Below are 25,277 nucleotides of genomic sequence, written 5' to 3' on the forward strand. Positions count from 1 at the left end.
TACCCAATCTCTTGGATGAGACCTTGCTACGGGAGCCCCAATGTGGAGTAGCAGGAACTGACTGATTGGGTAGAGAAAGATGCCGATGGAGCGGTAGAGAGAGCGACAGTGTAGGGAATCCTAGGACAGCGCATAGCTAGCAGGCTGCAGCAATGTGAGAGGCACAAGTGTTTTGTAGAGTGCTAGCTGGCACAGTGCTAGGAGATTTGAACCTGTGATTGATTCAGATCTGAGCTAGTTTGTGTGTAACAGGTGGAGAGAGTACTAAGTACTTGCGAGGAGTATTGTACTATGTATTGTTACATGTTCTCAATCAATATAATATACAGATAGTTGGGGGTTTTCAGCTGTATGCTTTCCCTATGATATACTGTGTTGATATGTGTGATTGATGCTTCAATGTGCGCATGCGATTGTTTCTGAATACTGCAAATTGATGATCAATAGTAGAGGAGGTTATGTATTATGCATGCATTCCACAAATAGTGTATAATCAGGATAATCTCTATGAATAAGTGTCATATTATTCAAAATTTCTACACAACTATCATCCAGAAAATATTTTCAAGTTCCTCTTCGAAGGTAGTGGTGAAAAACTTCCTATAGTGGACCACGCCTACAAAACTCTAATAAGCTTTCATAAAGAACACTGACATGATCAACTGAAGGAATATTTTTGGTCATTATCCGAGATGTTTTTTAAATAAGTTCTTTGGGTAGCATCACCAACTAGTAAAGAATAGTAATTAAAAAGTTTTCATGCCATCCTGCACCCTTAAAGAGTAGATTTGCTTCCCCACCTATTAAATAACCCATCTGAGGTTAATCATAATCAGAGGCTTTTTTGTAAAAACATAAACGACTTAATTGAGGGATAGGAGGTCTCATTGTGAGCCGACCTACTATGATCATGGGTCCTAAGGAGAATGACATTACCACACTAGTCACCAAGTCAGGGTAATGGATTTCAGTTGAAAAACTGGAAGATGATAGGTCTCATTGCGAGCCAACTTGTTCATTCTTGTTAGTTCTCATGAATGGCACTGTCGATAGCTGGTTACCAAGCCAGGACAATGACCTTCAATTAACTTCTAAAAAGAGAAAAAATAAAATTCTCTTAAACGACTCTGAATCTATATCTAATAGGTGGGACAAAATCATTTCATAAGGTTCAAAGGTACCCCTGTCAAGGCTATGGACGCCTGCTGGCAGCAAGGCCATGCCTGTGGTATTAAATTTAACTCTACACTATAATTTAATTGGTCACTTTTGCTTTGTGTGAACTCACTATCAATCTCTTTGAGAATGGCTTTAAAATCCTTTTGTTGTTATACCTTGGAGTTATATCTTTTTCAGAATGATTTTTATGGACGTGGAACCCTTAGTGCAGGTAATTCACTGTACCCAGGCAAGAGGAGCTTTAACTATACATGGATAATGGTAAGATAATTACTATGGGATAATCACTCATATTTACAACGAGGATTTTAAACTGTAACTTCTGATCAAGGATGCCTGTGAGATATTCTTTGGAAATTTTAAAAGTTAGCTATTTTATTCAAGTAATAACACCATCTATGCAATTTATTTTTTATGGCAGCCTTTGTTTTAGGTTTTCTTGAAATCAGTTTAAGCAAATAAATAATCTTGTAGACACTCTGTTTTAGAGCAATCTTTAACTAGTGCAGGAAGTGTGATCACGCAAAATTGCAGGAACATCATTTTGAATACCTACAAATGTTTTTAATTTTGTTTTTTTGCGAGGAAGTAACAGTACCTGATTTCCTTGCATGAGGACATGCAAGATGGTTAGTATTGGGGGATGTTGGGTCTCAGTTTTGTCTTATTTTTATTTATTTCCCTCATGTTTTCGATTGGCTAAACGATTATTTTCAAATAGTATTTGTTATTTTCTTTGTTTTAACTGGATTAAAATAGCATTAATGAGAGTTTAATTAAGGTTTGTATGTTGCATGATTAAAACTGGTTTGATTATACTATGGGACATGCATGCACCATTGTATTTACGTGCCTGCACCATTTTATGGCTTCCTGCACTATGCTGAACTCAAACCTGGTCTTATGTCTATTCATGAAGGCAGTGATGTGACTAGGTATTTTGCTGGCAGTGGATTTTCACTTGTCCATGCAAACTCTTACATTGATGTCATCATGTTTGAAGTTGTACCTGCACTCAATCCCTCCAGTTCATGGGGCTCAAAGTGTGGAAAATGTTATTGGTAATCCTATGATAATATTTCTGCTATATCTGCACATTATGGAAGAAGGATTGGGCCGTTGGTTATTTGTCTAGCTTCCAACAGTATTGCCTACTTAAAATGTTAAATAGTGCTGCTGGTTTGTGTGAGTAGTTCTCTCAGAAAGTTGACTGTGATGAGTGCCACACATCCAAATAATGCATACTTCATGTTTAAAAGGTTGTTGCATACTGCAAAGGTAACGTCTCAATCGAACATTATGGAAATGCTACCAACTGGGGAACTTTATGAGGGTGAAACAGGGGAATCATTCAAGGAGTAGATTATTTAGTCATTCGCATAAATTTGGTGGTGACATCTTCTCTTCGGCAGTGACAATTATGAGTGAACTAATTCATAAAGATCCAACTTTTTTTTCAACGCTGCATGTAGCAGGCCTACTACTGCCTTCTTGGATGCTATATCAGAAGATTTACTTCTCCCTTCCTCAAAAGCACTTTGCTGCATCCCTAGTGGTCTTGATGCACTATGTCTTAACAATACAGGGTTGCAGGCAGTGTCTGAAAGAAATGCTTTGCAGTTTCTTTTACATGCCTTTACATTACGCAAGTATTTGCTACCATTGAATTGAAGGGTGCAAAGGATTCATGAAGGTTTTTAAAATCCACTTACATAGGCTTGGCTGGAAGAGGCAGAAGTTTCCAAACATGATGGACATGATGGACGACCTTGGCAAGTACGTTATAGCACTTTGGATCAGCATATCGACTGCTGGGCATTTGATACAAGAATCACATTCCTCAAGATCCAAAAACATTACTACTAGTTCTATGAAGCCCACTCTAAAGTTCCCAGGGGTGAAGTCGACCTCTAAATACCAACTCTGATATGTTGCTTTTCTATGTTGGCAGGGATTTTCTTTCATGACCTTGTAATCTCAATTTTGTTTCTTGAAGCCATTGATTTCACATGCAGTAATGTCATGCCATGTCAACATATCCAACTAGAAGATGTGGATTTTACTTATGAAGGTAAATCAAAAGAACCCTCTATATCTCTATGTAAGAACAATGGGAAACATAGGCCATTCTTGATGACTACATCGATGTCAGTCTTCAATTGTTGGATGGATCCAAGATTGGTGGCAAAGATCTACGAATCCTATCTTGCCAAACAAGTTAATATCACCGCAAAGGAGGCGACATCACTTGGCTGACAGTTTGAATCACATAGAAGGGATTGATTAGCCAAATCACAACAGCCACTCCAAGAAAAGAGGAATGATTCACCAAAATCGTTCCCTCTTTCAATATTTAGTTACAAAACCAATTCTTTATTCATGGAAAATTGTTGAGATCTGCTCATCGGCTAATTAAAGGCCCAAATTTTAATCTAATACATATATAATAGATTGCCTGGAGTGGAAAGGAGTTAATGTAAGATTTCAATTAATTAGACATTTAGAAAGGAAATCGATCCAGCCAGGGACTGAGGGAACGCATAAGGGAGGAGTCGGTCCCAATGTAGCGTTAGGAATTTATTAGCTATGGATCGCTCCTCTGGTGTTGCTGGAGTTAAGTGATTTCTGCATAATGTAAACACTGTTTTCAGTAATCAATTGAAGCAATTTCCCAGCATGTTCCATTTAATTATTTATTGCTTCTAATGACTTTACATTCTGTGTGAACTAGGTCAATAATAGAGGGTGTGAGTTGGTTGGGTTGACCTCCAGACTAGCGCGACATCGCTCTCCATCTTTTAGATTAAATAGCATCTATACTATTATTTGCTGTGTGAAAGATTTAACCATCTCCTTCTTCAAGTTAATGCTATTTAAATTGCTAGAAATTGTTCCTTTACAAATTATTTCATTTGCTACATCGTTAATCATATTTTCACTTGAAATATTTTATAAACTTCGTGTCCCTCCAGATTGTATGAATCTACAAGATCGACTCTACTTTTTTGATCTCTAACGTTCAACTCAAATTGATCGAGACCCATTTAATTAATATTCCAGAACTTGAGATCGACTTGAGTATTTATGGTTTTGAAAGCCGATATTTATAAATAAGGAAACTACACTATGTTTGATATCGATAAATGTTTAATTACCATTATAAGTTTCCTTTAACTTCTGGATAGTTTACAAGATTTATTTTCAGGAAAAGGAAGGCGAGAGATCATATTGATTTAATTCCTTTCATAAGTTTATTTACACAGTAAATTTCCTTGTTATGCTGCTGATGCTTTCAAGTTAACCTTTTGTAGAATTAGTGCAAGCAGAATGGTTTTGAATTGCTTTTGAATTTATTCCAACATTTACAGTCTTTTTTTTATTATGTTGGCATTGCTTTATTTCTAGTTCAGATTTCTCTTCTGTTCACTTTTAATTATAATTTCCTTTCCCATTAATTGCTTTTATTTCCCACATGATTTAATTGTTTGGGTTGGTGTCTTCTCGAATTTTCTTTTAGTGTAGGATTTCATTTATTGATGAGATTAATACGCAATATGGACTAGCATTTATTTTGCAGGTTTCCAAAGGCTTTCTCTGGCATTTCCAGTGCTGCGTCTTGAAGTTCACGAAATTTCCCAATTGACAAATTAAATGTTGGCACAATTATAAGCTCTATACTACACCCAATACCAACACCTAGGAATAACCTTTTTCTACCAACTGAGCTTTGTATTTCTCCACCTTGCCTTATACATTCATATTCTTCTTAAACACCCATTTTCTTCCAATGGGTTTCCTTGTATCCGTGAACTCCAATAGACCTGAAGCCTCATTTTTGTCCAATGATGCCATTTCATCAACGATGTCCTCTTTCCAGAGTTTTCCATCCTCTGAATCTGTTTCCTCCCGAACAGTTCTAAGATCATCATAAGTAATAGATAAATAAAAATTTGAATAGAAAGAAGATGGACTATACCTTTTTGGCTTTTTTCTTTCTTGAACTTATCTTCTCACAACCAGAGTTTGTGGCTCTTCATCTTCTGATTCTTGTTCTTCTGTAGAGTCTGATTCTTTCTCCTTTAACTCGAACTCTATCTTCCCAGGTCCCTTTGGTATGACTTCATGTTTAATAAAATATTTCATCTCTCTAAACACCACATCTCAGCTATAAACAACCTTCCTTGTTTATGGGTTCCATAGCTTATAACCTTTTAAACCATCCTTATACCAAATAAAGATGCACCTTTCATATTTACTATCCAACTTGGTTCTTTTCCCCTTTGGTACATGTACATATATATTTACAACTAAATACCTTCAGATGGGAAAGAGAGGGTTTCTTACCAGTTCATAACTCATGTGGAGTCTTATCGTCCAACGTTGATGAAGGTGATCTGTTGACGAGGTAACATGCAATCTCTACCGCCTCTACCCATAATTCCTATCCTAACCCGACACCAGTACACATGGTTCTTGCCTTTTCCATCAATGTCCTATTCACTCTTTCTGCAACTCCATTTTTCTGAGGTGTGTATGGAGTAGTCTTCTCCCTTGTTATGCCACACTTCTTACAAAACTCTTCAAATTCCTTGTTGCAGAACTCTCCACCATTATCTATCCTTAGCACCTTTATCTTCTTCTCTATCTAGTTTTCCACAATAGCCTTGAATTCTGTAAACCTATCAATGACTTCTGATTTATTCCTGAGAAAATATACCCATCTATTCCTTGAGAAGTCATATATAGATGATGCATAGTACATAGACTTACCCAGTGATGGAACTAACGCAGGTACAAACACATCACTATGCACAAGCTCTAATATCCCTTTTGCCCTCTTAGCACCCAAGGGGAAACTCACCTGATTCTGCTTCCCATATAAAAAATGTTCACATAAATTGAAATCGAGAGAGAAATTAGACATACCTTCTACCATATTATTACCATGAAGTATTCGAAGGCCCTTCTCTGCAATTTTTCCAAGCCTTTGATGCCATAGCATGGTATTTTCTCCAAAGACCACTAGATTTTCTACTCCACTTTTAGGAACCACATAACTGTCACACCCATCAATAACAGTGTTACCGAGAAGCTTGTACAAATTTCCAATCCTAACTCCCCATGTCAATATCAGTGCTCCCTGAACCATCTTGCAGGTATATTTCTCGAACACTGTTTCTACACCTGCATCATCCATCTTGCTTACAGAAATCAAAGTTCTAACCAATACAGGAATATGCGGAACACCCAAAAGTGTTCTAATCCTTCCACCTTGCAACCTCACCTTTAATTTTCCACGTCAGATGATTCTAGACTTCATGTCATCCCCTAAGAAAACATCACCACCATCATATTTCTCATGGTAGCAGAACCACTTCCTATGGGGAGTGAAGTGAAAGGATGCGCCTTATTCAATCAACCATGCCTCATGATCTACATGTGTAATTGAAGAAGATGCCAAGTAGACATCCCCACCATCATCTGAGTTGGTTTTATCCTCTACAAAAGGAGCATCATCAAATCCCTTTCCTTTCTGAGGAGCTTTAGATCTACAGTCCTTTTTGAAGTTCCCTTCCTTTCAACATTTCCAACATACCTTCACAATTTTTCTTGGAGATTTAGATCTCCCTCTAGATTTAGATATCCTAGTCGAGGACTTATTTTTATTTATGTTATGGGACCCTCCTCATATAGACAAGGCATATCCATTTTGGATCTCTATATTTTTCCATCTCATCTCCTCTGACAACAAGGATGAGACTATTTCATCAACCTTCAAGGTAGTTGTATTGCTACCTATTGCAACAACTAGACTATCCCACGAATATGGTAGAGAACACAACAAACTGATCCATGTATCGTCATTTGAAATTTTGATATCAATAGATAACAACTAGCTTACCATAGTATTAAAGGTGTTTAGATGATCTGTCACAAAGTCTCCATCCTTCATCCTCGAGTTATATAACTTGTTTCATAGTAACAATTTATTCACTAGAGACTTATATTGGTACAAAGTCCCTATCTTGACCCACAAATCCTTCGTTGTAGCTTCCCTTGATAAACTCAACAATACTAAATCAAAGATACACAACTGTATTGTGCTCTTGCCTTTCGATCTAACTTCGCCTAGTCTTCTCAGGACATTGTCATTGGTTTAGTATCCAGATCTACTCCAATCCATAGATCTTTATCCACTAGCTGATCCTCCATATTGAGTTTCCACAACTCAAAAATATGACCATTAAATTTCTCGATCTCTATCTTTCCACTACTCTCCATCTTCTTTCACCGCAAGAATCGATCTCGCAGATGTCCCAATTGAACATGGTCTATCACTGGCCCTAGTAAAACCCCTCAGCAACAAAGGTGTCCCCTTGAAGCTAAATCAACTCTGATACCAAATGTTTAGAATCATGATTTCCGTTAAACCGAAACCTGGAGGTGTTAGTCAATGATGACATTACCAGAGATAAGGATCCATGAGAGGCAGTGAGCCCATGTCACAAAACACACGGGGAGCATTGGTTTATCCAATGTCCAATAATTTTAAGAATATAACAAGTACAAATTCCCTATTCGTTGCACTGAGCGCATCCCCCCTATACTGGGTCCAGGATCTAGGGCAGTGCCCAGGGAATAATTTTTTGGACCCTATATTAAGTGGGAAGACCTACATATGGTTTTGTGCATGTGTTTCGCACATGTTTTTGGGCATCACGGTTTTCTGCCGATGGTATTTTGTAGATCCAGGCAAGGGAAATATGGTTATGTTTTAATCCAGGGTTAATGGATTGGGGTTTATGAACACTTCAACATGTATATATATGTATCGTAAAATTGAAAGGAACAAAACAAAAAATCAATCTGGTAGTCCCGTTTTTGGGATCCAGTGGAAATCTCTTTGTATTTGTTTCATATTCTCGTCATTGTTTATTTTATTTTATTTATAATTCATTTGCAGGTAATTTCTGTACAGAGTTAAAACTACATTTGGTATTAGGTCATGAGTTCGATACACACTCGACTCATGTTGTTGGGAATTGGATAAACTAACACTCTCCATGTGTTTTGCAACATTTAGTAATTGCCTCTCATGGATCCTTATCTCTGGCGATGTGATCTTTGACTAACACCTACTCATTTTGGTCTAATAACAATCATGATTCTGAACATTTGCTATAAGTGATTGCTCAAGGAGGCCTGTAATGCTACAGGAGGGAATCCAAGTGGTTTTTGAAGGTGAAAATGTTGTTTTTAGGGTATGGAGAGGTGGATGGAAGTCAAAGCAAATGGAGGGAGGTTGATTTGAGCCCATAGCCAAGCTCAGGACATCTCAGAGGAATTTCTTGCACTAGGATGAGTGCTTTCGATGTAATAGGCAGAATGGCTTATAAATTAGGGTTTTGGGACAGAGTTTGGAAGTGGAAGGAGAAGATGAAGGAGCTTAAGATGGAAGTGGTGAAGTTTCCCTTCCCTACAAATCATCCAGCCCTGCAATCAATCAAATACATGCACCCATTTATCATTGGAAAAATGAAATAACTTATGATGTAAAAGATGAGTTGAATTTAAATAACATCCAATTTATGCAATACCACTGATGTAATCAATAAACTGACTTCTAAGCTACATAAAGAAAATTTAAAGGAGGAAAACTAACACTAATTTATTAACAAGAAATCATAAACATAATATATTTGGACTATGGTTGTGAATTCTTCCACTGATTCTCCTACAAGAGAGGTGACGGAGAGGGTGCAACCACATGATTTTATAGATTAATCTAAACTAAAATACAAGAAACTATGTGATCCATGTGGATATTGGTGGCCACCCGCCAAGTCCACTTGGACACCCACCATTGTTTCTTTCAGCTTTTCAGTTTCCTTAATTGTAGCACAATTTACTATTTTTAGCAGTTTTTCAGGTCTTGAACTTCCGGAGCCATTTTGAGGCCCTAAACGACATTTTTGGGGAAAATTGGGAGCAACATGGATTCTTGGCCCTATATTGCTCTTCCCGAAGTTGTAGTTCTTGGATAGATCTTTCTAACAAGATACTGTGTGCGTCGAATGGAGATCGTATGCCAAAGTTACGATCCCGAGATGTTGATGTACCAATTTACCCAAATGGGGCCCACAGTTTGGCGTTTCATCTTCTAGGGTTAGGTTTTTGGATGTTTAGGTTTTTCCATTGTTTCTCAACAATAAATAGGCCTTTGAGCATCATTGTAACATAGTTCAAAGGCATCTAGGCATCACATCTCTTCTCAGAGATAAGCTACCATCGCCCTTGCTAGTTTATTTCCATTTATGTTTGTAAGCATATTTCAGTATTTTACATTAATGAAATGAAGTATTATTTCCGCTGCATCTCTGTGTTTATGGTTATCTCTATAATTTGGTGCGTTCCTATTTAAATCTAGATCAGTGGTATCAGAGAAGTTTTCTTTTTCTCTGTTTTTCTTTGCATGTCCCCAATGAAGTCGGGATATAAGGAGTTAGGGCTTGAACTGGTCAAACCTTTGCAAGACCAGCCTTGCAAATCCTGATGGCCTCCCATGGTGGATGGAAAGAAAGACGAGGGGGTAGGAGATCCTATAAAAATCTTGCTCGAAGAAGCCCTCGAGCGACAAAGGAACGCGATGATGGACAACTTTACCCAGATCCTTTAGCGGCTACCCAGGGGCGACACATCGTCTTCCAACAGCTACTCTGGAAATGCCACACTGTTTAAGGTACAAGTTAATTTTGAAATCCCCATATTCAAGGGTCAAATAGACGCAGATGTCGTCGATAAATGGTTAAATCTGCTAGAGGGTTATTTTTTTGTTCATGATTTTTCTAGTCGGGAAAAGATTATTTTCGGTCTTCTCAAAGTAGACCCCACATCAAGGACTAGTGGGAAACCTACTACGAGCAAAATGATGAAGGTAAAAGCTCACTATTTTCAGTTGCACCCACTTGGAATTCATTCTGGGATGCCATCAAGGAGTAGTACTACCCTGTCGGAAGCTATGAGGATCAATACATAAAGTGGACCACGCTGCGGCAGGGAAGGGACCAAGATGTGCTGGAGTTTACCAATATTTTCCATACCCTTCACATAAAGTTGGGTATCAAGGATTCAGAGCAGCATTTGACACTCAAATACTACAGCTGCCTGCACAAGTACATCTAGGAATAAATAGAATTCTTGAACATCTCCTTGCTCAGCACGACATACCGATATGCCGTCAAGGTAGAGAAAAAGTTTAAACAGAAGAAGCGAGACTTTGGATCTATGAATCTGAAGCAATGGAAAGGTGTCCCCAAACCGTAGAACAAAGGACAAAGCCAAGGCGGGGTGGCCCAAGACAACTTGGCAAAGTTGCAAGCAAAGAACAGTGCCGTGAAGCCAAAAAAGGACACGGGAAAGTGGTGTGAGTTTTATAAGAGCTCCACTCACAACACAAGTGAGTGTCAGGCCAAGTAGTCACTGGTGGCCGAGCTAAAGGTTTCAGAATCAGATGCATGTTCCGACTCTGAGTCAGAACCCGACAAGGGTAATGATAAAGGGAAGCAGATTATCGATGTGAAGCCTAATGCCACCGTTGCCACCATGAAGATCTAGAAGGAAGAACCTGAAGATCCAGAGGAGGAGTGTCTCTTCCACTCCCAGATGTGGGTAAAGGGCTCCCCTCTACAGTTCATTGTTGATAGCAGGAGCCAAAAGAACCTCATTTTCGCAGAGGTCGTGAAGTGGCTGGGCTTACCGACCACAACAGATCCACAACCGTACACCATCTGGTGGCTTCACCAAGGATGGGATCTTTGTGTGAGACAGCAATGTCACCTTCCACACAACATCAAGCCCTTCATGGATGAGGTATTGTGTGACATTGCTCCCCTTGAAGTTTGTGATGTATTATTAGGGCAACCATACTTGTGGAAGCAACATGCTGTGTATGATTTAAGGCCACGTGTTGTTATTGTTACTTTGGGAAATAAGTTGTACAAGATACCGGAGGTAGCACTGCCAACCGCCATCTCTTTGGTTACTGCAAAACAATGTAGTATGGTCATTTCAAAAACCTGGAAATTTGTTTTCCTGATGATACGCCCTCAAGGAAAGAGGAAGACAATGGCCACAACCTCCAGACAGGGCCTGTCTGCATGACAACTACATATGGACAAGGTCATTGAGGAGTACGAGGACATCTTCACCTCCCCCGTAGGGGTTCCTCTGCACTGTTAGGTCAATAACTCCATCAATATGACCCTAGGTGTGCCATTGCCGAATGGATCAATCTATCGATGCTCCGTTTTGGAGAACGATGAAATCAAGAGGCAGATTCAGGAGCTGCTTCAGAAAGGTCACATCCGTCCGAGTTCATCATCCTGTGGGAGCTCGATCATGTTGGTACAGAAGAAGGATGGGACTTGGAGACTCTGTATTGACTATCAGGCACTAAAGAAGATCATTTTCCGTCATAGGTACCCAATCCCATAGATTGATGACCTCCTGGATGAACTGAAGGGGGAAAAATATTTCAGCAAGATCGATTTGAAGTCAGGATATCACCAGGTACCAATTGAACCCTCCATTGTGTGGAAAACTTCCCTCAAAGCCAAGGAGGGCCTTTTCGAGTGGTTGGTTATGCCTTTCGGATTGACGAATTCTCCTGCAACATTTATGAGGCTAATGGATGACATCTTGCGGCCATTCACAAACTCATTTGTAGTGGTATACTTGGATAACATCTTGATCTTCAGCCAGACTTGGGAATAAGACCTCCACCACATCAGATAGGTTCTCCAAACACTGTGGCAACACAAGTTATGTGCCAATTTGGAGAAATGCACTTTTGGCATGACCCAGGTTCAGTATCTGGGATACATTATTGATGAACAGGGGGTGCATGTGGATCCAGCCAAGATCCAAGTAATTCGGGATTGGCCATCTCCAACCACTCTGATAGAGCTCCGCAACTTTCTAGGTCTTACCAACTTCTACCATAGGTTCGTGTTGGGATTTTCTTATATCACTTGGCCCTTAAGTCAAGTCACCAAGGGAGGAGTGAAAGAAAAATTCTTTTGGTTTGAATCTCAATAGAAGGCATTCACAGAGTTGAAATATCGCCTCTGCTTGGCACCAGTGCTTGCATTACCAGACTTGCAACAACCATTTGAGGTTGAGACAGATGCCTCTGACTATGCTATTGGGGCAGTCCTTACTCAACATGGGCATCTAGTGGCATATCATAGTGAGAAACTTTCAAAAACAGTTCAGAAGTATCCCACTTATGACAAAGAGATGTATTCCATTGCGTAGGCCTGCTGACAATCGAAGCATTACATTTTGGGGAAGGAAACAGTCATCTACATAGACCACCAACCCGTACAGTTCATAAAGACCCAAGGGAAATTGCAGAATGATTGCCATCAGAAGTGGTCCACATACCTGCAACAGTTCCATTTGAATATCAAGTATAAGAAGGGCAGCACCAATAATGTTGCATATTTCCTTAGTCGACCACTGATTGTGGCGTTAACCACCGTGATCAACTCTTGTGGGCACGAGACTTCTGAATGGCCACTTCTATACAAAAGCGACCCATAATTCGGCCACACGTACCAAACACTCTTGGAGGGTCAGCATGTTCTAGATTGTCACCTCCAGGATGCCCTGTTATGCCACCTGGGTCACCTTTGTGTTCCTTCAAGTGAGTGTGGCAAGATGATTTGGGAAGCACACTATAGTTGGGCTACTGGGCATTTCAGGGTCAAGAAAATAGTGGCAATACTGTAGAATTATTTATATTGGCCAAATCTTCGACAGGACGTCGGGAAGTACATCAGACCATGCACTGCTTGCGGTGTTGCCAAACCGACCATCAAGAAGCAAGGCCTCTATACCCTGTTGCCTATCCCTAGTCGACTTTGGGAATCCATCTCCATGGATTACATGTCAGGCCTTCCTTCCACTAAGCATGGAATCAACTGTGTTTTTGTGGTCGTCGACAGGTTCTCGAAGATGGCCATTATGGTGGCCTTCAAGAAGAATATCACAGCAGAAGCCACTGCTAAACTCTTCTTTGAACGAGTGTGGGTACACTTTGGGATCCCACAGTCTATCATCTCAGATTGGGATAGAAGGTTCCTCGGTACATTTTGGTCTGGTCTCTAGTCGATGCTGGACACGAAACTCACTAAGTCCACAACCTTCCATCCTCAAACTGATGGCAAGACAGAGGTTGTCAATAGGATGATCGTACACATTCTGTGCATGTACAAATCAAAGCATCCACACACATGGGATGAGAGCCTCCCCTATGTTCATCACAACTACAACCAGGCTCTCCATAGCTCGATTGGCCACAACCCTTTTCAGGCAGGCTTGGGATTCCAGCCACTATGTCCCATTGATGTGGCCATGCCATTTTCAGCTACTCACGTAGAATCGGCTCATGTCCATTCTGAAACAGATAAGGTAAACAGCTTCATTGAGCACGTCCAACATATTCACCAGCAGCGTCATGACATTCTGGAGAGATCAAGTTCCAAGTACAAGCAGCGACATGATCAACATCGGGTGCCACACAAGTTTTCGGTGGGCGATAAAGTCTAGTTGCATTTGCAAAAGGAATGCCTTACCAGAGCCTATCAGAAACTCAGACCACTCCGATATGGTCCTTATACTGTTACGAAGGTTGTGGGAGACAATGCATTTGAGTTCTGCATTCCCCCATTCCTTGGCCTGCACCCAGTGTTCAATGTAGACCGCCTTTGACCATACTTTCCACCATTACTAGACACATCCGACATTGCAGAACAACTCACACCCACAAAGTTAAATCCAGATTGCATGGAACAAGTTGCAAATGATTGGATCATGGGCACACAGATCAAGCACACTCTCCAATAGAATATCCAACTGTATCGAGTTGTCAAAGTAGGCTAACTCCTTCATTAGGGCAAGTGGCTCACTAGGGACCAAGTTGAGCAGAAGTTTCCTCATCTCATGGAGGAACTCAATGTAATGGGGACCATTGCTTCTTTGGGGGGGGGGGGGGGATGATCCAAGTGGATATTGGTGGCCACCCACTAATTCCACTTGGACCTCCACCATTGTTTCTTTCGGCTTTTCAGTTTCCTTAATTGTAGCATAGCTTACTATTTTTAGTAGTTTTTCGGGTCCTGAACTTCCAGAGTTGTTTTGAGGCCCTAAATGATGTCTATTGGGAAAAATAGGAGCAACTTGGTTCTATGGATTGATGTTGCTCTTCCCAAAGTTGTAGTTCTCGAATAGATCTTTCTAACAAGATACTGTGCGCATCAAATGCAGATCGTATGCCAAAGTTACGATCCCGGGAAGTTGATGTACCAATTTACCCAAATGGGGCCCACAGTTTGGCATTTCATCTTCTAGGGTTAGGTTTTTGGATGTTTATGGTTTTCCATTGTTTCTCAACAATAAATAGGCCTTCGAGCCTCATTGTAACATAGTTCAGAGGCATGTAGCCGCTACATCTCTTCTCAGAGATTAGCTACCATCGCCCTAGCTAGTTTATTTCCATTTCTATTTGTAAGCATATTTCAGTATTTTACATTAATGAAATGAAGTATTATTTCCATTGCATCTCTGTGTTTATGGTTATCTCTGTAATTTGTTGTGTTCCTATTTAAATCCGCATCACTATGAACTACTTGGAATCAAGAAGAAACATAAGTACAAGAAGAGGGACTAAAGCCTCTGGTTTGGGCCCAATCCCAAGAGTCTCAACCCTTTGAAACTAACTCAGATGCAACTTAAGATCCAACTCCTCATTATCAAAAAGTGTAGGTCTAATACATCGCATAAAAGTTGAAAATAACAACGTCAAGATTGAAGATCAATATCTACACCTAGCTGAACAAAAACTTCGATTCCTAATGAATGCTTATTCTAGTTTATTTATACAAAATGGTAGCTGAAGGATCTCCCTTCAAAGTAGGAGTGGTTCCCTCCTTGTTCTAGAAAATGGTGGATCTTGTCCCTCTTGATCATCACTTGGACTAGGAGTCACTCGACTGCTAATGAACTTGAACGGGTGAGAGAGGATATTATGATCCCAAGCTAATTTTAGGGAGTTAAGGAGGTGAACAAACAACCTAGATTCTCTCCTAGTTATCTCCATCAAGCCCCAACATAGTAATAGCCTAAAAAATGCTTCATCTTCTTACAATTAAACCACATTAAGCCACATACCATGAAAAACACCTTTTACTCCTCTTACTAAGCATAATATGACAAAAATGTGAATTAATGTAAGAGAAGAATAGTTTTAAGGGTGGAGGATGGCATATTGATATTCAAAATATACCTATTGATGGGACTCATCACCATGTAAGAAACAGGTTACAACTCAACAGACCACAAAGATGTTATTGTAAAATGCATGGGTTCACTTTTGGTTACCAACTTCTATTATTTATGATCGATATTATCTATTTGTCAAGATGTTTTGTTCAAGTTTATCGGAACTCATGGACACCAACTTCAAGAAGAGAACCACATTTTATCCACAAACTGCCACCCAGACAAAAGTAGTGAACAAAACAATAGTGCATCTCCTTTGTGGATATTGGAGTAAGCATCCTAAACTTTGGGATGAACATTTTCGTTACATCCAACATGCCTACAATTGTTCTAAACATTCATCTACACAAGTATCTCCATTTGAAGCTTGTTTGGGTTATTTGAAGGTTGTAGGAGCATTCATCAACTCGAAAGGCATAACCAACCATTCGAAAAGGCCCTCCTTGGCTTTCAAAGTAGTCTTCCACACATCAGAGGGTTCAATTGGTACCTGGTGATATCCTAATTTCAAGTCCATCTTGCTGAAATATTTTGACCCCTTCAGTTGGTCCAGAAGGTCATCAATCCATGGGATCGGGTACCTATTCCAGACAATGAACTTGTTCAGCACTCGATAGTCAATACAAAGTCTCTAAGTCCCATCCTTCATCTGTACCAACATGATCAAGCTCCCACAGGGTGATGAACTCAGAAATATGTGAATTTTCTGCAGAAGCTCCTTAATCTGCCTCTTGATTTCATCGTTCGCCAAAACAGAGCGTCGATAGATTGGTACATTAGGCAGCAACGTACCTAGGGTCAGATCAATAGAGTGCTTGACCTAACAGTGCAGAGGCACCCTTGCAGGGGAGGTGAAGATGTCCTCGTACTCCTCCATGACCTTGTCCATCTGTTTTTGTCATGCGGAGGGGTCCTATCTAGATGTTGTGGCCACAGTCTTCTTCTTTCCCTGAGGTCGTATCATCAGGAAAACAAATTTTCTGGTTTTGGAAATGAGCTTACTGCTTTTTTTTGCAGTCACCAAAGAGATGGCAGTAGGCGATGCTACCTTCGGTATCCTATACAACTTATTTCCCAAAGTAACAATAACAGCATGAGGCCTTGACTCATACACAGCATGTCGCTTCCATAAGTATGGTTTCCCTAATAATACATCACAAACATTAAGGGGAGCAACGTCACATAATACCTCATTCGTGAAGGGATTGATGTTGTATGGAAGGCGTCATTGCTCGCTCATGTGAAGATCCCGTCCTTAGTGAAGCCACCCGATGGTGTATGGTTGTGGATGTGCTGTGGTCAGTAAGCCCAGCCAATTCATGACCTCTGCCGAAATGAGGTTATTTTGGCTCCTGCTATCGACAATGAACTATAGTGGGGAATCCTTTACCCACATCTAGGAGTGGAAGAGTCAATCCTCCTCCTCTGTATCTTCGGGTTCCTCCTTCGGGATCTTCGTGGTGGCAATGGTGGCATTAGGCTTCAAATCGATAATATGCTTCCCTTTATCATTCCCCTTGTTAGGTTCTGACTCAGAGTCAAAACATGCATCTAATTTCGAAGCCTTTAGCTTGGCCACCAATGACTGCTTGGCCCGACACTCACTTGTGTTGTGAGTGGAGCTCTTATGGAATTCACACCACTCTCCCATGTCCTTCCTCGGCTTTGTGATGTTATTCTTTGCTTGTGGCTTTGGCAGGTTGTCCTGGGCTACCCCGCCTTGGATTTTTCCTTTGTTCTATGGTTTGGGGGCACCTTTCCCTTGCTTCAGATTCACAAATCCAAAGTCTTGCTTCTTCTGTTTAAACTTTTGCTCGATCTTGATGGCATATCAGTATGTCGTGCCGAGTGAGGAGATGTTCATGAATTCCATCTTGTCCTGGATGTACCTGTGCAGGCAGTCGTGGTACTTGAGAACCAAATGCTTCTCAGAATCCTTGATACCCAACTTGGTGTGAAGGGTACGAAAAACATTGGTAAACTATGACACACCTTGGTCCCTTCCCTATCACAACATTTTCCACTTTATGTATTTATCCTCATAGCTCCCGAAAGGGTAGTACTTCTTCTTGATGTCATCCCAGAATGAGTTCCAAGTGGGTGTGACTGAAAACAATGAGTTCATACTTTCATCCTTCTGCTCACAGTAGGTTTCCCACCAGTCCATGACGTGGGGGGCTATTTTGAGAAGTGCAAAAGTGATCTTTTCCCGACTGGAAAAATCATGAATGGAAAAATATCCTTCTAGTAGATTTAACCATTTATCTACAGTGTCTACATCTATCTGACCCTCAAATATGGGAATGCCAAATTTAACTTGTATCTTAAAGGGTGTGGCGCATCCAGAGTAGTTTCTGGAAGTAGATGTGTCGCCCCTGGGTAGCTGTTGAGGGATCTGGGAAAAGTTTTCCATCATCGCATTCCTTTGTCACTGGAGTGCTTCTTCAAGCAAGATTTTGATAGGATCTCCTACCCCCTCGTCTTTATTTTAATCCGCCATGGGAGGCCGTCAGGATTTGCGAGGCTATTCTTGCAAAGGTTCGACCAGTTCAAGCCCTAACTCCTTATATGTCGACCTTGTTGGGGACATGCAAAGAAAAACAGAGCAGGAGCACATCGCTCTGACACCATTGATCCAAATTTAAACATGAATGGAAAAAATTATAGATATAACCATAAATACAAAGATTCAGTAGAAATAACACTTCATTTCATTACTATCAAATTCTGAAATACGCTTACAAACATAATGGAAATAATACTAGCTCAACGATGGTAGCTTATCTCTGAGAAGAGATGTGGCATCGACATGCCTTTGAACTATGTTACAATGTGGCTAGAAGGCATATTTATTGTTGAGAAACAATGGAAAATGCTAAACATCCAAAAATCTAACCCTAGGAGATGAAATGCCAAACTGTGGGTCTTCTTTGGGTATATTGGTACATCAACTTCCCATGGTTGTAACTTTGGCATACGATCTTCGTTTGACGTGCACAATGCCTCGTTAGAAATATCTATCTGAGGACTACAACTTTTGAGTGAGAAACAATAGTGTGTGACCCATGTTGGTTCAGGTTTTCCCGAAAAACTTCATTTATGGCCTCAAAACAGCTTCGGAAGTTTATGACTTGAAAAACTGCTAAAAATAGTAAATTGTGCTACAATAAAGGAAATTGAAAAACTGAAAGAAACAATGGTGTGGGTCCAAGTGGAATTGGTGGGTGGCCACCAATATCCACCTGGATCACAAGTGTACTCTATTACGATGTAATGAATAATGTTATGACTTTTCCCTCTTCCCATGAGAACTCTTATTGGCAACAACTTATTTCTTCAATCAACATGGAGATTTTTCTACTATTTAAAATTTGGACCCAAAAAGAACTTTTTCTATTTTTATCTATAATAATTGTGGTTAGTAGTGACACACCATTTATTGCATCACCTGCAAGGACAATGGTGGCCCACTTCATTGATAGAAAATCTATAACATTATTTTTGCTCAGATTATTATCAATTTCTCTCCATTTTATGATTTTCTTAGATTTGCAACGGAATGATCCCCCTTCCTCTTTGTTTTTTCAATTATGAGAGTCTAATTTTTAAATTGAAGATAGCCAAAATCGTATTATGGTCAATGACCTTGAAAATTAGAAAAAGTATGACAAGATAAGTATTGGCCAAAAAGTTGAATCAAACAAGGTTTGATAAAGGAGTGTGGCCAAAGCCGAAGATAAAAAAAATTGGCTCTGATACATTTGGTTAGATACATTGGAAGGGGTGTTAATGACATACTTTTATAAACAATTCCAAAATGGAAGATAACATACGAAAAATAATATTATGGAATACAATTAGTTAAAGATGGACTTATTTTATTTTTTGGACTTACAAAGGAGAGGCAAGGCCAAGATGCAACCAATCAATCATGAAGTTAGTAGGGGGTTTACTTCCTATGAACCTTAAGGATCATGGCATATTGGGGCATGCTACCTACCCACGTGTATGCATAAGCATAAGATAAATGTATTCTTCTATGATGTAATTTTCCAGCTAGTTCTCATACATTATTTATTAAATGTTTCTTTTTCTAATAGAAAATGGAAGATACAACTTGGAACATTGAGGCTTTGTGCTAATACATCTTCATAATGGCCTTGTTTGCATGAGGGTTTGTCAAGATTATTTTGGGAGCAACTCTTTTTGTGATGTTCATGTTTGTGTTTATTTTTTATTCTCCTATAAGACCTACATGAACTAAAGAAACTCTTCTTAGAATTGAAAATGAAAACAAATATAATTAGCAATTAGGAAGTTGAGTTTTTAGGAGCTCATTTCTATTTTCGAACAACTCAGTCATGAAATTTCCTAGTTCATTTTGGTTTTTATGGTATAGAATAGAGAAGTATAATTGATTTTTTTTTTTTTATTTCTTGTTGATGGCTTCAGGGGTGTAGAGGATAATTTTTTTCCATCCTCTATGGCTTGATTTATGAAAATTGTCTACCATTTTCCTTGGGCTAATCTGAATTTAGTTTTCATTAGGACTTTAGGGTGCTCAAATTATACAAATTGCATGTCTTTTATAAGCACTGTAAAAAGTAACTATTTCATGCAGGTTTGTGGCTACAATTTTTCTGCAAAGTAGAATTCTTGTGGACTAATATGAGTTTATATCTACTTATAAGTTATAACATAGATTGCAAATATTTTTTAAGTAAATAAGAGGTCTAACATTGCACAATGAATTATATCAATCCTAGAAAAACTAATAATTCAAGACTTAAGTGAGAAATTATCTCTTTATACTAACATAATCTCCAAACTAAATTCTCATATTTCCATTTCATATCATAATTCTCAATAGTTTTCATCTGGGTTGAAATTCATATCAGGTGACCTCTGCAATTGTTGGAAATAGTTTATACACACAAGGGACACCAGAGGTGAAACAAATTAGTCCAGAAAGAAATCAGAGTACGACCAATGTGAAAATAGTCTATGTGGTTCTTGAAGCTCAATACCAGGCTTTTGTAAGTGCAACAGTCCAGAATCTTAACCAGAAAAGAAAATATGTTGTATTTGAGATAGTTGGGTACCTTCTAGAGGATCTAAGGGACCAAAATACCTACAACATGTTCTATAAAGATCTCTCTGATGCCAATATATTCATTGGATCTTTGATATTTGTCGAGGAACTTCCTCAAAAGGTAAAGGCTGTAGTGCAGACTGAAAGAGAAAGACTCTATGTTGTCTTTGTTTTCCCTTCAATGCAAAAGATAATGAGACTAAATAAACTAGGTTATTTTAGTATGTCTCAGTTGGGCCAATCCAAAATCCATTTCTTTGAAACGTTTAAAAGAAATAAGAAGTCAATGAGCTTTGAGGAAAACATGCTTAATCTTATTAGGGCCCTACCCAAAGAACTCAGGTATTTTTCAAGCGACAAGGCTAAGGATGCTAGAGCCTATATCGTGAGTTTGCATTTTTGGTTTAATGGATCCCTAGAAAATATTGGAAAATTATTTAAGATGATTGTTGGGTTGTATGTGTGTTCTCTCCTTTAAACAAAATTTAATTTTTTTGAGCCAATTGTCTATTTAGATATAGGAATATGGCACCCTTTGACTCCTTGCATGTATGATGATGTTAAAGAGTATTTGAATTGGTATGAGACCAGAAATTATGCATTGAGAAACTCAAAAATCCAAATGCACTAGTCATTGGTGTCACCTTGAAAGGAAGCCACATTATTAATGGTGATGATGGTCACTATGTGGTTGTTGTGATTGAATTGGAAGCTAGAGGTGTGAAGGTTGTGCCAAATTTTTCAAGTCGATTGTATTTTTCCACCCTTGTGGAGTGCTTCTTGTATGATCTAATAACAAAGAAATATGTTGTTGATGTTGTGGTTTCCTTGAATGGGTTTGTACTTGTCAGTGGACCTGCTAGATAGGATCATCCTCATGCTATAAAAACTTTTTCCAAGCTTGATGTTCCCAACATTGTGGACATTCCACTAGTGTTCCACACTATAGAGGAGTGGATTATCAACACTTTTGGATTGAATCTAATTAAAGTTTCATTACAAGATTCTCTTCCTGAGCTTGATAGTGGTTTGGAGCCAATTATTTTCTTAGGCCATGATGCAAGAATGGGTAGGTTTCATTATTTGTTTTAACACTGTTTCAACAATTTTATCAATTATATAATCTATTAACAATCTAATATGTCTAAAATTATTAACCTTGTTGTGAAATTCATATTATCATTACATCGATGCCAGAATACCAAAATAGGGCCATGGTACTATAAAAATATATAGGATCAAAGTTTATCTCGAGCCATTGCAGGGTTCTTTCTAAGTGACCTTAAAAATTTGTTTCTAACTACTTTATATTTATGTGTAGGGAGGTCCCATGCACTTCATAAGCGTGTTGAACAACTTTTTAGAAGGGCTATTAAGTTGGCTTAACTAAAGTAAATAACAAAGGTGATCATGTCAAAATGCGATTTCAATTTTTTTTTGCATGTTACAACTTGATAGGGATAATTGAAATTAGTTATAACGACAGTCTTCACTAATGCAATATATTATTACTTACATGTTTGCAGGAGGAAAATAAAATAACCATAACTATATTTAGCTTCCCACTTGAAAAAGGCAATGTTGTCATTGCATCCTACCTCAATGTATTCTCTTCAATTTTCAATGTATTACAGGAACTAAAGAAAAATGGCTATAATGTAGAAGGTTGGCTAGATACTTCTATAGCTTTGATTGAAGACATAATTAATGACAAAGAAGCCATTTTCAACAAATCCAACCTTAATATTTCTTAAAAATGAATGTGAGAGAGTACCAACAACTCACACCTTATGTTAAGGATTTTGAAGAAAATGGGGAAAGCCTCTTTGAGATTATCAGTGCTTTGGGATTGCATCCAATTCACAGGTTTCTCTTCTTGAGGTTGATGGTTGTTTGGAGCCAATTGTTTTCTCAGACTGTAATGCAAGAATAGGTAGGTTTCATTGTGTTTCTGAACACTGTTTCAGAAGTTTATCAATTAGACAATCTGTTAAAAATCTAATATGCCTAAGATTTGTAACATTGTTCTCAAACTCATATTAACATTTCATCAATGTTAGAGTACCAAAATACGGCCATGGTACCATACAAATATATAGGATCAAAGTTTCTCTTGAGCCATTGTAGGGTTACTTCGAAGTGGCTATAAAAATTTGTTTCTAACTACTTTATATTGATGTGTAGGAAAGTACCAAGCACTTCATAAGTGTGTTGAACAAATTTTTACAAGGGATATTACGTTGGCTCAGCTAAACAAAATAACAAAGGTGACCATGTCAAAATTCCATTTCAATTTGTTTTGCATGTTACAACCTAATTGAGATAATTGAAGTTAGTTATAACACTAGTCTTCACTAATGAAATATATTATTACTTATAGGTATACAATAGGACAAGAAAACATCCATAACTGTATTTCACTTCCCACTTGACAAAGCTAATGTTGGCACTGCATCCTATCTCACTCTATTAATCCCTTCAATTTTCAATGTATTATAGGAACTAAAGAAATATGGCTACAATGTAGAAGGTTTTCCATATACTTTTGAACCACTAATGGAAGACATAATTCATGAAAAATAAGCCAATTTCAACACCCCAAATCTTAATATTACTTAAAAAATGAATGTGAGAGAGTACTAACAACTCACACCTTATGCTGAGGATTTGGAAGAAAACTGGGGAAAGCCTCTAAGAAACCTTAATTCTTATGGGGAGAACCTAGTTGCATATGTAAAATAGTTTGGAAATGTTTTCATTATAGTACAACCAAGTTTCATATACGAAGTAAATTCAATGAGGCTTCTTTTCACAAAATCAAAAAGTCCACACAATGGATTTGTTGCTTATTACTCATTTTTGAATAAAATATTTAAGGCTAATGTTGTCTTGCATTTTAGAACTCATGGATCCCTAGAATTTATTCCTGGAAAGCAAGTGGAGATGAGTGATGTGTGTTACCTATATAGTTTTATAGGAAATATCCACAAAATATAATACTATGTTATAATCAATCCTTCTGAAGCTACTATAGCCAAACACCATAGTTATGCCAATACAATAAGTCATCTAACACCTCCAGAAGAGAATGCTAGCTTATACAAAGGTTTAAAACAACTGAGTGAACTCAGAGCTTCATACCAATCACTAAAGGACAGTGGAAGAGGCACACAGATAGTCAACAATATCATCAGTACTACTAAACAATGCAACCTTGACAAAGATGTTGCCTTTCCTGAGGAAGGTACAAAACGTCTAGCTAAAGAGAGGGATTTTGTAGTGGGTAGAGTATATAGTAAGATCATGGAGATAGAATCTTGATTGTTACCTTGTGGCTTGCATGTTATTGGAAAACCACCTATTACAATGGAAGTTGTAGCTACTCTAGTTAATACAACTACCCTAAATAAACCTGAGGATGAAATATATTCTTTGCTAGGGATTCTTGCGGCAGAATTATATCGAAATATAGAAGATATTTACAGAAATAATGAAAATGGAATCCTTAAATATGTAGAGTTGTTAGAGTATATAACATAATCATCCCAGGGGGGCATATCTTCATTTGTTGATAAGACAAAAAATAAGAGAGGTCAAGTGGTCAATGTCATAGAGATGATTGGTTTGTTTCTTGGATTTTGAAGAAAGGAACCTTGGATTGAGTATCTAGAAAAGACAGGGTTTTTCTCAACTGCTCAAGAGAAGCTCCACACTCTCTTTGGATTTGTTCTTGACTGTCCAAATGTATTTGTTACTGATAATGTACTTGGGGGATTGAAGAAAGATTTAGAGGGATGTTATGTATTACCTATACCTAGATTTGTTCCAATAGGAAATCCCAAGGTCCTTGCAACTGACAAAAACATCCATGCACCAGATCCACAAGCAATCCCAACAATGGCAACAATGCAGAGTGCCCAAGTGGTAGTTGAATGAATTCTGGAATTTCATAAATTAAACAATTAAATTGTGAATTAGAGTAAATTATCGCCCAACTGAAGAAAACTTGTTCGAGTTTCTTTCTTCTTCTAGGGAAAAATGACATTGGCATTGCTGATGTTGATGTATATGTCATATAATTCCTTTATAGTCTACTTTATTTTATATTCTAGTGTTCATATTTTTTCATGCCTTATACTCTACATTGTATCTTCTTTCATTTTCAGAAGAGGAACTCAATATTGATAGTAAAAAGAAGGAATTAAAGAAAGAGGAGAACAATAACAGTAGAGAAAAAAGTGCAAAAAGATAGAGAGCATGTGCATGAACTAAGATGCAGTGGAAATAAATTCCATTAATGTTTCTTTCATCCAAGCTATCCAAAACTTTTGGTAATTGGATGTCATGTAATTTCTTACCTTTAAACATTAAAATATTGTTCAGTTATCCGCTATCAAATAATTCCCATTAAGGGACTTGCAAGATAGGTTTTCTTCAGATCTTAGCAGCACATTTGATATATTGGTGCATCTTTCTAATGATCAAGGCCTTGCATGATATTTTTTCTTGAGATCTTCGTGGAATATTTAATATATTGTTGTGGATTTCTAATACCATTATCCTCTTAGAATTTGAAGACGAACAATTCATCCTCTCACAAAATGATGCTTGGATTTGTCTCTTTCTCTTGTTTTTTTTTCACATAATGAGCTTATAATTTTGT

General features: G+C 38.3%; 1 pseudogene; it reads left to right on the top strand.

Annotated features, from left to right (window-relative positions):
• The window catches only part of LOC149232287 (magnesium-chelatase subunit ChlH, chloroplastic-like), a 39,249-nt pseudogene extending 14,669 nt beyond the window's left edge, over window positions 1-24,580 (top strand).
• Window positions 24,581-25,277: the final 697 nt, after the last annotated feature.

The sequence above is a fragment of the Pinus tabuliformis genome, chromosome J, assembly GCF_031772625.1.
Source record: "Pinus tabuliformis cultivar Carrire ecotype Pingquan chromosome J, CPIR1, whole genome shotgun sequence".
Taxonomy (NCBI): domain Eukaryota; kingdom Viridiplantae; phylum Streptophyta; class Pinopsida; order Pinales; family Pinaceae; genus Pinus; species Pinus tabuliformis.